This window comes from Lacerta agilis, chromosome Z (assembly GCF_009819535.1).
Source record: "Lacerta agilis isolate rLacAgi1 chromosome Z, rLacAgi1.pri, whole genome shotgun sequence".
Classification (NCBI taxonomy): Eukaryota; Metazoa; Chordata; class Lepidosauria; order Squamata; family Lacertidae; genus Lacerta; species Lacerta agilis.
Genome location: NC_046331.1, coordinates 28,523,283 through 28,538,259, shown reverse-complemented (window position 1 = coordinate 28,538,259; position 14,977 = coordinate 28,523,283). Strand labels below are relative to the sequence as shown.

The following is a 14,977-nucleotide window of genomic DNA, read 5'->3' as shown; positions in this document are numbered from 1 at the left end:
AATGAGAAAAAAATGGATTTTTATAAGAGGCTGGAAGAAATATTATTTGTAAATATGAATGAAAAGATGATTTTGATGGGCAATACGAATGGTGTAGCCTCTCTAGATTGTGACAGGAATCTCTAGATTGTGACAGGAATGAAACAAAAGAAGGGAAACTACCAAATGCCTTTTTTAGGACAACTGACAATTTAAGTTTAATTTACATTTGGAGAGAAAAACACATGAATAATTCTGTGAGCCAAATAGACTCTGTATGGACTTCTAAAGATTTGTATACTAAGGTAAAGAGGGTAGAAATTCTATGAAGAACATTATCACACCACAAGTCTATAATAGTGGAATTAAGTACAGGGACAAGTTTCCTCATGAGATGGAGACTAAATGAAAATTTATTAAACGATAAAGAAATATTAGAAAAAGGGGCAAAAAGTTAAAAGATTATTTTGGAATTAATTTAAACCAAGACATAGATATAAAAGTGGTATGGGATGCAAGTAAAGCAGTAATGCGGGGGTTTTTTATACAGCAAAGTGCATACCAGAGAATGATAAGACAGCAGGAAAAAACAAGAAATTTTACAATAAATAAAAAAGATAAGGAATTAATAAATTCCCCTCAAAAAGAGAAAGTGAAATAGGATATCAATATGTTGCAAATGCAATATTCAATGATAATAAAGCAGGAAATAGAGTGGAAAATTAGATATTTAAAACAGAAACAATTTGAACAAGCTGACAAGCCAAGGAAACCATTAGCTTGGCAAATAAAGAAGAAAGAAGAAGAAAAATGAATTACTAGACTAAATGTAGCAGGTAGAGTTGTGGAAAACCCAAAAGAAATAAGAGATAAGTTTGTAAGTTTTTATACAGAGCTATATCGAGCCAAACAAGGTAATTTAGAAGAAATGGGTAAATATTTAGAAGACAACAAACTACCTATGATACCAAAAAAATAAAATGACATTTCTGAATGCACCTGTTACAATGATGGAATTACAGCAAGCAATTTTACAGGCAAAATTAGGGAAGACATCTGGACCTATTGGATAGCAATATATTATAAAATAAATTACAAGATTACCTAATACAACCTTTAAAAGATATCAGGAATATAACTTTGAAAACAGGAGAGTTACCAGATTCTTGGAAGAGTGCATACATAACTTTGTTTCATAAGCAAGATAGAGATCCAGAGCTGGTTAAGAACTACCGACCTATTTTGTTGTTGAATAACAATTATAAACTGTTTGCAGACATATTAGCTAGTAGGTTGAAAACTGTTTTAAAAGAGGTAATCCATCAAGATCAGGCCAGATTTTGTCAGGAAGACAAATGAAAGATAATATTAGAAACATAATTGATGTAATAGAATATTTAGAAATGAAAAACAAGCAGCTTTAATGTTTTTAGATGCTGAGAAAGCATTTGGCAATGACTCCTGGGACTTTATGTTTAAGGCTTTGGAATATATGGATTGTGGAGGCACTTTTATAAAAGGAGTTAAGGAAATATATACTGATCAATCAGCAAAATTTATAGTAAATAATGTATTGACTGAGAATTGTAAAATAACTAAAGGAATAGACAAGGTTGCCCACTATCACCTTTATTGTTTATAACAGTTTTAGAAGTTTTGGCGCAAAGAATAAGATGTAATCAATGAAGGAATAAGGGCGGGACAGAGACAATATAAATTAAAAGTTTTTGTTTGCTGATATCTGTAGAGGAACCAATAGAGTCAATCCCAAAGAGATACTGTATTTTTATTTTTATTTTAGAAATAGCAGGTCTTAAAATTAATAAAGATAAAACTAAGCTCCTGGTAAGAAATAAGAAAGATGAGAGTAAGAATAAATTACAAAGTTTATCAGGCTTAAATATTGAAAAGAAGATTAAATATCTGGGTGTGTGGTTAACAACAAAGAATATAATTTTGTATAAAGATAATTATTTAAAAACTTGGGAAGATATTAAAGGAAATTAGCAAATATTGAGTAGAATGAAACTTTCATTATTGGGTAGGTTGTTGACCATTAAAATGAATGTATTACCAAGGATATCATTTTTGTTTCCATCAAAAGACATATTGTTTCAACAAATGGCAAAAAGCTATTTCTAAATATATCTGGCAAGGGGAAAAAACTGTGAATAAAAAATAAAATACTAATAGATGTGAAAGAGAGAGAGGAGGTTTCTCCCTGTCGGTCATGAGATTACGGTATATGTAAGTGTTTATGATTTTAACCAATAAAGAATTATTTTTTTAAAGAAAAGAAAAGAAAAAACATTTAGAAGACATCTGAAGGCAGCCCTGTATAGCGAAGTTTTCCTTTTTAATGTTTAATGTTTTATTATGCTTTTATATATGTTGGAAGCCACCCAGAATGGCTGGGGCAATCCAGCCAGATGAGCAGGGTTATAAATAATAAAATTATTATTATTATTATTATTATTATTATTAGGTAAAGGTAAAGGGACCCCTGACCATTAGGTCCAGTCGTGTCCGACTCTGGGGTTGCGGTGCTCATCTCACATTACTGGTCGAGGGAGCCGGCATACAGCTTCTGGGTCATGTGGCCAACATGACAAAGCCGCTTCTGGCGAACCAGAGCAGCGCACTGAAGCACTATTTACCTTCCCGCCTGAGCGGTACCTATTTATCTGCTTGCACTTTGAAGTGCTTTCGAACTGCTAAGTAGCCAGGAGCTGGGACCGAGCAACGGGAGCTCACCCCATCGCAGGAATTCGAACCGCCGACCTTCTGATCAGCAAGCCCTAGGCTCTGTGGTTTAACCCACAGCGCCACCCGCATCCCAATGGAGGGACATCCCTATTTTCATTGGTGAAATGTTGGAGGGTATGGAAGTGCCTAAGGCCCCATATGCAGAGGTGGAGTTAGGTTTCTGCAGTTCTGAAAGACAGGATAAAGGGAGGACTCTAAATGTAGGACTGCTGTTGCCTCCCACTCTTGACTGCTACCACCAATACCTGATAGAGATTTGTTGCCTCTAACAGATTTCTGACAGGCAGAAATTCCAGTTATTATTGGCATTTCTGAAGTGCCTCGCCCCACTTCAGCTGTTGGTAATTATTGTTGTTACCTATAATTAATTCCTAATGATTATTCAACAGATTCCTCTACCTAAAGAGGATGAAGGCCCTGTGGCTGCTACAGCCTGCACAGCCAGTTTCAGGAAGCATCAGCAACACTCAAGAAATTGTCCTAAGGAGGTGCATATGGATTTCTGCTTTGATTTCAGCTTCCTAGCCTCTGATGTGATAATTAAATTACATAATGCTTGATTTCATGTAAAGTGCCTTTTTGGTTCTAATTGCGATTCTGCATACTGCATAGATCTATTTTCATATGCCTGTACTATGGAAGTGAAATGTAACAGCAATAACAACAGACACCACCCATGTGCTCCAATGATAAATCACTGACCCTATTTTCTGGGTACATCAGGGTAAGGCTTTGGGGCAGAAGTCTAGGGCCCCACTGAACAAGAGCCCCCTCACAACACTACAAAAATGTGGTTTACCACATTTTGAAGCTTTTTGAAATAATACACATCTGCCTTCTAAACAGGCAGGCAATGATGCAATTTGAAACAAGTGTAAGTCGTATACATTACTGCCTGGAAGCCCATTAATTCTAGAGTCTAAAATTACCGGGTACCCATTTGGGGGAAGAGTTTGAGGCTCCCATAACAGTGCGAGTGAAGGTCTTTGTGGGATAGTAAAAGGTAACGGGTAAAAGGACCCTTGGACGGTTAAGTCCAGTCAAAGGCGACTATGAGGTTGCGCCCCTCATCTCGCTTTCAGGCCAAGGGAGCCAGCGTTTGTCCACAGACCGCTTTCCAGGTCATGTGGCCACCATGACTAACCGCTTCTGGCACAACAGAGCACTGTGCTGGAAACCAGAGCGCACAGAAACGCTGTTTACCTTCCCGACGCAGTGGTACCTATTTATCTACTTGCACTGGTATGTTTTCGAACTGCTAGGTTGGCAGGAGCTGGAACAGAGCGACAGGAGCTCACCCTGTTGCAGGGATTTGAACCACTGACCTTCTGATCGGCAAGCCCAAAAAGCTCAGTGGTTTAGATCACAGCGCCCCCTGCACCCCTTTGGGTCCAAATAGTAGTGCTGGGCTAGCCAGACAAATAGTCTGTTCTGGGATTTTAAAAACTTCATTTGTTCTTAACTGGAAAAAGGGGCTTTCCTTATTTGTGATTTCTCTCTCTCTCTCTCTCTCTCTCTCTCTCTCTCTCTCTCTCTGTGTGTGTGTGTGTGTAGTTCAGTAGGTAGGGCACACTCTTTGAACGCTAAAGTTCAATCCCTGGCATCCTTCCTTTTAAAGGATCTGATAGCAGGTGGCAGGTGATGCAAAAGACATCTAAGCTGAGACTCTGGCGAGCTCCTGCCACCACTTACAAAGCTAGATGGACAGGCAATCTGTCCTGGGTGAAGGCATCTTGCTCTGTTGTAAATCTAAGGGTGGTGGAGAAAATATAGTTTGCCTTTAAAGGTGATCCTGCCTAATTCACAGCAATATACAAACTGAAACATGGCCACCCTTCAAAATTCACACTTCTCTGATTATTGCAATGTAGCTCTCCAGCCAAGTAATGTCTACAAGAATGTGTAGACTAGGGTAAAGTGTGCATTTAAAAATGCATATATTAGTAAAAATAGCATACCAAAATGCATTATATTGGGGGAACTCACTTCCAAAAATGTGTGTATTAGATAAAATTGCATAGAAAAACATGTACATTAGGAGAAATTTGTGCTAAAATGCAGAGGAATTTTCATTAGTGCCTTTTAAAAGAATTTTTGAAAATTGATGTGGAAATTTGGAGAACTGAAATTAAAAAATGAGACAGAGATAAACTGAAATAGGCAGCTTTGCCCATCCCTAGTTGTGGTGTTTGGTTGTGAAAATCTTTTATTTTTAAGCTGCCTTTTAAGGCAAAGCCCACACAAGTTGGCTCACCTACTGTAAAAACAACTGCAAGAGGCAAGCTCATATATCATTTAAATAGCTTTAAGGAGAAGCTGAAAACAATGCAAAGACCAGCCAAACAACCATTAACAGAAACTCCCCCCTCCATAACACTTCAATCAGGAAAGGCTGTACAAGCATTGGATGTGTGTCTGGACACAGTCATGGGCTGGATAAGAGGCAACAAGCGGAGTCTGAATCCTGGCAATATGGAGGCATGTTGGATTAGCCAGTGCTGTAGCTCTGGGGAAGGGGAACTAGCTGGGTTTTTGCCCTGGGTGAAGCCTCCAGAGCAGCGGAGGAGGAAGCCTCTTCGCTGCCCGGGTCGGTGGCGCGGAGGCACCCCCCTGGGGGGCAGGGTCACAACGTGCGCCGTGACATCACGACGCATGTCAGATGCACTGCGCATGCCCGGAATTTCTGGGCATGCGTAGTACATCCGGACCCAAAAAAGCCACTGAAGGGGGGGGGAGCAAAGCAGGAGCTTGAAAGCGCCTGCTTTGCTCTCCTTCCCCTTCAGCGGCTTTCTCTGCCGCTCAGCTGGCCTTCGGAAGGTCAGCTGAGCGGCGGAGAAAGCTGCTGAAGGGGGGGAAGGAGAGCAAAGCAGGCAAAGCGCCTGCTTTGCTCCCTTTCCCCACCCCCTTTCAGCGGCTTTTTTCGCTGCTCGGCTCCCTGGGCGGAGCCCCGACATGGGCTGCATGTGGAGGAGCAGAGACGCGAACCCGGTTCACCAGATTACAAGTCTACCGCTCTTAACCACCACTACACCACACTTGCGAGAGAAAAGATAGAGCAAAAGAAGAATGGAAGGAAGGAAGGAAATAATAAAAAGCCCTCTATCAAGGTTGTATCTTAACCCGAAATTATTATATTTATTTCAAGTAATTGCACTACCTATTAGGAAAATATGGTTTAAAACATGGAATAAGATATTTAAAAATGGATTTTTGGAAGTAAAAGAGTTAGAACCCCAGATATAGTAAATTATTCATCTCAAGAAGAGATAGGATGGGGAATACCGAATTTAGAATTTTATTATGAAGCATTCCAATTGAAAAATATAATAGATATTGGATATAAGGATGGGGGTTAAATGGATTAGGCTGGAGAATGAAATAAATGAAGGAATAGGAAGAGAGGGGATATTTAATAGAGATATTAATATGGCTTGTAAGAAGACAATAGGGCCAAGGAAAACTGCACTAGGAATCTGGAAGAACTGGAATATGAAATGGAAGGCAACATACTCAAGGTGGATGCCTTTAAAATATATGCAGGAGGGTCAAAGGGACCCTGGCTGGTGGAAGAAATTAGAAGATCGGGGATTTTATAAATTAAAGGACATGTTTGATGAAGAAGGGAATTTAATTACAAAAAAAAGGTTTTTTGGAGAAAATAGGAAAACAATATTGGCTGAAAGTGCAAGGACTTTATGACTTAATAAAAACGGAAAGAGTAGAGGAGACAATGAGGACAGAAATGAAAATAGATATGGTGCTGAACAAAAGACAAATAACGGAGAAAGGGATAGCAGGGATGTTATATAAATTGATGATAAGCGACAAAGAAAGAATGATAAGGATAATCCAGATTAAATGGGAGCAGGAACGTATGATCCTTCAAAATACGGTCCAAGAACTGATGAAGAATATAAATAATATTAAAATAGAAAAAAATATAAAGAATTAAGTAGAATTTTAAAAATTAAAATGGTATAGAACTCTGGCACAAATGGTGTATATAGTGAAAGGGTTTAGTCCCAAATGCTGGCATTGTGGTCAGGAAAAAGGATTACCGGTATATGCCCACATGTAGTGGGAATGCAATCTGGTCAAGGAATACTGGCAAAAGATTATAAAGGTAAATTCTGGATTATTTCAAACGAACATAGAAGTTAATAGGGATTTGCTCTTTTCCGGAATATTGGGAAATAATAAAGTAAGAAGTAATATGCAAGAGTTGTATAAGATTATGATTCTAGCCGGAATGGCGGTTATTGCACTGGGGTGGAAAGAAAAGGCTAAATGGAATTTGGAAAAATGGGACGATTATGTTTTTGAATATGTACAATCAGAAATATTTGCACAGATTGGGGCAGAGGGTAGATGGGAAAATAAATGTCAAAGAATCACAAAAAATGGGCATTTTATATATTAATGTTATGTAGTTATGGGCATTTTATATATTAATGTTATGTAGTTATGCATTGTAGTATGAATGAATTTTGTTTTGTATTCTTTGTTTCATAGAATATATATAATAATGTTAGGTTACCAAGCAAATTTAATAAAAGTTGTTGTATCTTAACCCTTATTCGACACAAAAGAGGATGAGCCCTCCCAGCTCTCACCTGGGAGCTTCCCCACCCTCCTACCCTGGGAGTTCCTCCCTACCCAGTCCCTTCATCTTCCATCCATCACCTTCCTGTGTGTATCTTCATTAACCCAAAGTAGGAAACATCAAAACAACAACATAAATACAGATAGAGAAAGCAAAAATTAGAAGTAATAGAAAATAAAAATAAAACGAGAGATAAGAAAAAGGAATTAGAAGGGCATCAGATTCTCCATCTGCCAATTATATATATAAATATCATTCAAAGTATTCAAAATATACACTCCAGGATAACATCCAAGGGAGATTCCAGTGGGAAGACTAGCAGTGCTGGAAGCTATGAAGTTACTTTAGGAAGCAGACATGAGAGCTTGGAAGACAATGGGGAAAATATCAATGAACTGGTTTGGGAATGTTGCTCCATAGAAATAATTACAGGTGGTCTGCAAGGGGGGTGGGTTACAAGTGTGTGTGCATGTGGCCCTTGAGGCCAGCCTTTCTGGCCCTTATAACTCTCCTAAGGCCACACCCCTCGCTGACCTTGCTTCACATCCTGAGTGCATTTGCCTTGCTGGAATGTTCCTTGAACTCTGATCTTAACTTTCACTTGTCTGGTTGGAGAATATGGAGGGGCATTTCTCAAAAGTAGCCTACTGTATAATGGTAAAATTTATGTGTGTTGCTTGTCCCACTTTTGCCTGTGGTCCCACCCAACAATGGTCTGTGGCCCCCAGAAGGCTGCCCAGAAAGGAATGTGACCCTCACTCTGAACAAAGTTCCTCACCCCTGGTCTGTAACATTGATGGACTAGGGAGTAAGTCTGCCTCCCTCAAGTGGCATCCCAGATGGGCCTCATGCAAGTGCGTGAGTATTTGAGATGTTTGCCAGGCAGGTTATTTCCTCAGGTCAGTCACCCCTGCTGTTGTTGTAGACTACATTCCAGAAAAGCAGGTAATATACAGTACAGGTCCAAACAAAACAAATGTGTCTAATAATCTCTTCATTAAAAGCCACCTGAGCCAATGGTAACCGTGTCTTCGTATATGACAGAACTGCAAGAATGGGTTATGCACACATCTGTGGCTTGAAACGCAGTAAGGTCAACACACACACACCCCTTGCATTGCGGTTTGTATTCTTACACTGCTGTGCAGACCAGAGAGGCAGCAGGGATGTCTTCATCTAACGTAAATTATCCGAATTGTTTTTCCATGCCAAATTCTACCTATGCACAACAGCTGCCTGAAACGTATGCACCCTGGCTTCTGTTCTCAAATCAGACGGAAGATGGTTTGAAGGAAAGCACTTCAAACAGGGGGATTTCTCAAGAAGATATAGGATACCTATGGATGTAGCTATTGTCATGTGTACTCCACTTCAATCACCAGTGGTGGGAGTGTGCTGGAGCTGGAGTAAGCAGCAATGTACATGCAGCCTTGCCCTGACAGTTGATGGGTTTGGGCCATAAGGAAAGTGGAATAATAATAAACCAACTGATTAATAAATCAAATCTCTCTGGTAGCAAAACAAATGATTCATACCCCACAATTTTATGCACATATCTGATCAAATCAATACGGCATAAACTCTGTTCAGCATTAGCAGGAACAGCAATTAGAAGAGGAGTGCTACCCACGCTAGACTCAGCCTTCCATCCCAATTTCAGAAATAGAAGAAGCGTTGGGAGGTGTTTGTGTGTGTCACTGGGAAAGAGCAATGAAGATTAGGTCCAATCCCTAGCATCTCCAGGGGAAGTCTCATGCCTGAAATCCTGGAGATCGGCTGCCAATCAGGTTGTTGTTGTTGTTGTTGTTGTTGTAATAAACAGAGCAGAAGGCACCTTACTAGATTCACTTCAGAGAAGTCATTGCTCAATGAAAAGCAACCCCCCCCCCCATGCACAACTTGACGAGGGCCTATTAACTCAGTGGCCGAGCATCTGCTTTGCATTAAGGCGGCCAAGTGTCCTGCTGCACAGATGATAGTCCTTGGTTTGAAAGCATCCTCTAACTAAGGGCTCTGCAGTCCAAGAACTGCAAGAAGGAAAACCTGCAGAGGCCTTGAAGTTGCCCATCCACAGCTGGTAGCCAGAGAGCAGACTAAGAAGGCACACAGGCCACAAGGGAAGTTCCACAGCTCAAGGGTAGAGCAAATGCTTTGCCTACAGAAGGTCCTAAATTTAATCTCTGGCATCTCCAGATAGGACTGGTAGAGACCAGCATTTGAAACCAAAGAGAGCAGCGGCCAGTTTGTACAGACAATACTGAGTGAGATGAACCAAATGATCTGGCTCCATATATGACCACTTCCTATATTCTAGGCTACTATCTTTGAACACCAGTTACCAGAGAGTGCTTGCAGGTTTCCCACAGGCCTCTGGTTGGCCACTGCAGGAACAAGCTGCTGCAATAGATGGACCATTGGCCTGATCCAGCACGACTTTCCTTATGTTCTCAGAAGTTCATATGGTCACATTCATGTCTCCCACGATGATGAGATGCATTTTAGTTCTACTCATATTAAACAAGTTATTTCTGTATCCCTATGTACACATTAGGATGTTTTGAAGGGGAGTGCTGCAAATCAGTATTATCCTCTTTTGTGGCAATGTGTAACTTTGCATGCTAGAGGAGCCCCATGCGCCATCCTTGGCATATCCGGAAAAGGGTGTCTCATGGCTGAGAAAGTCACACACACCCCACGGACAGTGTCAAGAGCGGGACCAAAGAGCCAGAGTTAATTTAAGACTGTTTCATATGCCCATGAGAGAGTGGGTTGCAGAAAATGGGGGAAATTATAGCTGAGTGGTAGAATACATCACACAACTTTGCATGCAGAAGGTTCAGTCCCCAGGGATTAAAAGCATCTCCGCAGAGAACTGGGAAAGACTACCCTCTGCCTGAGCACCTACAGAATCAACAGCATTCAGAGCATGTCTGATATTAATCTACATAAGAGGTTGAGAACCTGTGGATCTCCAGATGTTGGACTCCAGTTCCCACCATCATCCCTGGATATTATCTATGCTAGCTGGGGCTGATGAGCCCTTGGACTAAAATGGAGCATCGGGTATGACGAAGCATAAAGCAGCATCACAGATCTGAAAGTTTTATTTTCCAGAGCTGCTCCAGCTCCTGCCATACACTTATCAATTCATTAATTCTGATAAGGTAACCCACTTCTTTAACCTGCATATATTGTACAGATTAACTATCATTGCATATTTCTGTTTTTTGTGCATGAGATTATTCTCCACCTACAATTAGGAGAAAGAGCAGGGGAGGGTGGCACAAGGCACCGAGAGTCTACTTGCAAATGACTGGAAATCATATTCTGTTCCTCCCTGACCCTGATTTCAGATATGCCAAGGTACACACACTCACATACTTCCAAGATTGCCCTACGTTTGGACACATGACACAATGCCCTCATTGAAGATGTCTGGACTTGGTTGGTGTGTGGAGGATAGACTGCCTGGGCACCTCTATATTTACTGCCCCTATGTTTACTAATATGTTTACTCTGTGTTTACTATGATGGAAGAAAGGTGGTCACACACACACACACACATAATAGATAAGTAAAGAAAGGAAGCTGATGGATTCTTAATTATATTGAATTTGGCATTCAGTACCAAATGAAGCAGTCAGACAGAAAACATAGAGAGCCCTGTCTTGGGAACACCATCTATATCAGCAAATTTTACTTTTGGGAGCACAAATGATAGTGGACTAGATCAGGGCTGGAGAATCTGTGGCTTTTTAATTTTTGGAGAGAGAAAAGTGGGGGTTTCTGATGGAATGCAGAGGGTGCTATAAAAGAAACCACTTCCTCACTCCTTGGTGCAACTATGGGTTTGTCTACATTTGAGCATTACATGTATTTAGCTATTAGTCCACTTTCCCCCATGCGGAGTAGACTGGAGTAGTCCACACCTGTGTGTATTTGAATTTGTACAGTATATGAGGAGCCACTCCAGTCATTCCTTTTTATACCAGTAGGCATTCCTTTTTGTGTTTGTTCCCCACATTCTAATGTGTTGATTTTATGATGTCAATTAAGCATCAACAGGGCATGTGTGCCGATAGTTGTGTATGTGTGTATGTATGTGTGTGTGTGTGTGTGTGTATAAAATCCTGCATGAGAAGTGTCCAGATATGCAATTTTAAAATTGCGTGTGCATGCAGTTTCCCAGTTTCGTGCATATCTGAGGGATTGGAAGGGGGTGGAGATTCCTTGAGTACAGCTGGTAAAGAAATGGTAGTATCGAGGAAGTAGTGGGAATGGAAAAGGCAGTAGCAGAAAGTGGTGATTAATTGCCCACCAACCCGAAAGCATTGAAACAAATAATCTGTGAACCAAGTGGGAACAGCTTAGCAAGGGTCAGCAAAATTTTTCAGCAGGGGGCTGGTCCACTATCCTTCAGACCTTGTGGGGGGGTGGACTATTTTGGGGGGGGGGTGAACGAATTCCTATGCCCCACAAATAACCCAGAGATGCATTTTAAATAAAAGAACACATTATACTCATGTAAAAACATGCTAATCCCTGGACCATCCACGGGCCTTGAGAGGGTGATTGGGCCTGATTAAACCCCCGGGCCTTAGTTTGCCTACCCATGGCTTAAATTCTGCTTTCCCGCAATTTAATGGATTATCCCTGTATTGGGTCAACCAGAACATACAAAGGGAAAACACTGGGATTGGTATTGTTGGAACGTAATGCAGACACTGCAAATTAAATTGGGAACACAAACAGCTGCAAACACAAAGTAAACGTGGATGTGGACAAGGCCTGTTATTATGATGCTATCACAACATCATCTGCGCTGTTTGCCATTATGACAGTTAGAGGCCTGGGTGTGAGGACAGGAAGATAACAGGATTTGTGATCAGGTGGAAAATTGGGGCTGAGGGAGGGACTCTTCAGCACTGCCCATTCTATCAGCTCCTCCCTTGCCCAGACATTTCCTTCTTTCTCATTGTGACAGATTCGCAACAAAAATTCGATGGAAGAAGAACTACCAGGAAGGCAGATGCACTTCTTAAACTGCAGCCAACTGGTGCCTGTTCGCCTGTATTTTTATATGGAACTTGTTAATTTACCCTTTTCAATTGTATTTGTTGTTATATTGTTGATTATATTATCTTGTGTATCGAAATAACGAAATAAAAAATCAAATTTAAAAAAAAGAAAAAAAAGAAAATCAACTTAAAAGATGTTTAAATACACAAGTGAAAACTCTGAGCTGGAGAACCAGGCTTGTCACCATTTTTTTTTCCTTGCAAGGATTTAACGGTGGCACAGCAGGCAGAAATCCCACAGAGGAAGTTCCTCATCATTGCACCCATATACTGAGAAGGCAGTGTTGCATAAAGGGAGATGCAGGCGAAAATCGCTACTCCGCCATAAAGCTCACTGAATTACCATGGAGTAGTCACACTCTGTGTTTCTCCAACCACACAGGAATGTTGTGAACATAGAACAGGTTTGAGAGAACCACGTACACTACCCTAAGCACCTTGCAGGAGGGTTAAAAAATGCCACAGATAAATGTTGGGTGAACAACACCAGTTGAATTTCTGCCTGCTTTGCAATGTTAAAAGGCACTGGGGGCCTGCAAAGAAATAATGAAAAATGAATGTCGGACATTAACAAATGAGGGATGTCTCTAAAAATCAGAAAACACCTGACATCTACATTATTGCAGATCTCTTAAAACCAGCATTCTCTTCATGATGATAATGTCCAGTATCTATTTGGGAGCCGCCCACCCAAAGATATTGATAGAGCATCTGCCAAGGTCTCTTGGAGCCATAGGTGCCAACTCCCTGGGGCCCTGGGTGCCCTAGCACCCACAAAATTCCCCATGAGGGGCCAGGCAACCACAAATTCTGGCACCAGGGTTATACAAGCTGCATGGCGATCACGGGCCTGGGCACCCACAGTTGGGGGCCAAGCAGGCACTCCTGCTTCCAGCTCCGTAATTCTATCATTTTTTGACCCTGCTGTGTGCTTCCAGCAAGGTGGAGGGCAGAGGACCCCTCAGCAAAACCCTTCTCCCACTTCCCCAGTTAAGCAACTTTTTGTACTGATGGTGCTAACAGCTGTATGGCGGACAGACGTTCACAGTATATATAACACAGCAAGTGTTGTAATTAAGAGAAAGTGCTGCAGCGTTCTTAGCTCAAATGCCACCTCCTCTCCAGGACTTGCCTACCTTACAGGGCTGTTGTAAAGATTAGTAGAATTAGCAATGAGCACCAAGTAAGAAATTTGCATAAGAAATAAGAACTGCAGCGACATTTCACATCACTGCATCTGCATACTGGAGGAAAATATAAAGCTAACATTTCAGGAAATCTGCTTGGGGGGGGGGGAGTGGCAATTGTTACAACAAAGTATTGGACCATGCTAGCAGCTGCCAAGCTGGATCTATAGAGAGCATAGTGTTGCATAGTGGTTAGAGTGTTGGGTTAGGATCAGGTTCAAGTCCACTAGGTGACATCGGGACAAATGCTATTTCTCCAGCTGGCCTACCTCACAGGGTTGTTGTGAGGATAATATCTGAGGATTTTGTATGTCACCTTCAGCTGCTTGGAGGAAAATGTGGGGTAAAAATGAAATAAGTTGCCAGGATTTGGGGTGGTGGTGGTGTGCTTTACATGTATAGTGTACATGTAAAGCACATTGTTCCCCCCCAAAGATTCCTGGCAACTGTGGTTTACCCTTCACAGGGCTACAATTCCCCGGACCCTTAACGAACTACAGTTCCCGGGGTTCTTTGAAGGAAAGTGATGTGCTTTAAATATATGGTATGCACAGCCCAAATAACTGTTTAAAGCCATGCCAGCTCGTAGAATGAGGGTCATCGAGCCCAACCCCCTGCAATGCAGGAATCTCAACAGGTGGCGCATTGGGGAAGCCACTTTCCACAAGCTGTTGATCCCTGGTGGCAAACTGTCCCCTCACCTCAAAGAAAGGATAATCAAGGGAAGGGAGGAAAAGAGCAGAGGAAGAAGGTCAAGAGAGGAAACTCTCTCATCTTTCAAACCAAAAAGGTGGTACTTACTCGTAACCTCAGCGGCAGTGGGTCCCTTCCCGAAAGGTGTCCTCGAGCATTTAACAGGACTCCCGCCCTCACAGCTGTGGCTGGAGCAGTGCGCTCCCTGCTATTCCTTATGCGCTCAGCGGCGGAGGTGTGGGCAAGCCAGAATGTGTCCCAGACAGCTAAGGCTGCCCTTGCCAAAAAAAAAAGGCCCAGCCTTGTTATGGGAGGGAGATGACAATGTGGGTGTGTGTTTTTTGCCCTTCAGGGGATCAAACAGGTTTCTCTTTCCACAGCAGAAAGTCTTCCCCTCCTCTCTCTCTCTCTCTCTCTCTCTCTCTCTCTCTCTCTCTCTCCCCCCCCCCCTGCACTTCGGCAAAGAGGTGCCTCTCCCTAGTACATTCCTTACATTCTCTGCCCTCTGTCGCTCGAGACACCCTAGGCTGACAAGGAGAATTGGAAACCAAGTCACGGTAGCTTTTTTTTTTTTTTTGGCTTTTGCTTTTGCCAAATTCCGTATGGGGAGTAAGGCTTGGTACTCAAGGAGGGTTCACAAACAGCCATCTTGTGAATCAGTTCCCCTTCCT

At 41.8% G+C, this 14,977-nt stretch overlaps 1 protein-coding gene across 5 annotated transcripts in view; it reads right to left on the bottom strand.

Annotated features, from left to right (window-relative positions):
- The window catches only part of ZNF185 (zinc finger protein 185 with LIM domain), a 64,155-nt gene extending 49,431 nt beyond the window's left edge, over positions 1 to 14,724 (bottom strand). For 3 of the 5 annotated variants that reach the window (XM_033137712.1, XM_033137716.1, XM_033137713.1), the window contains exon 1: positions 14,415 to 14,723. The gene's annotated coding sequence lies outside the window, so the exon portion shown is untranslated. Of the gene's footprint in view, positions 1 to 14,414 lie in introns of all 5 variants that reach the window. The other 2 variants (XM_033137715.1, XM_033137717.1) reach the window with 2 other exon arrangements.
- Between the last annotated feature and the right edge of the window lie 253 nt (positions 14,725 to 14,977).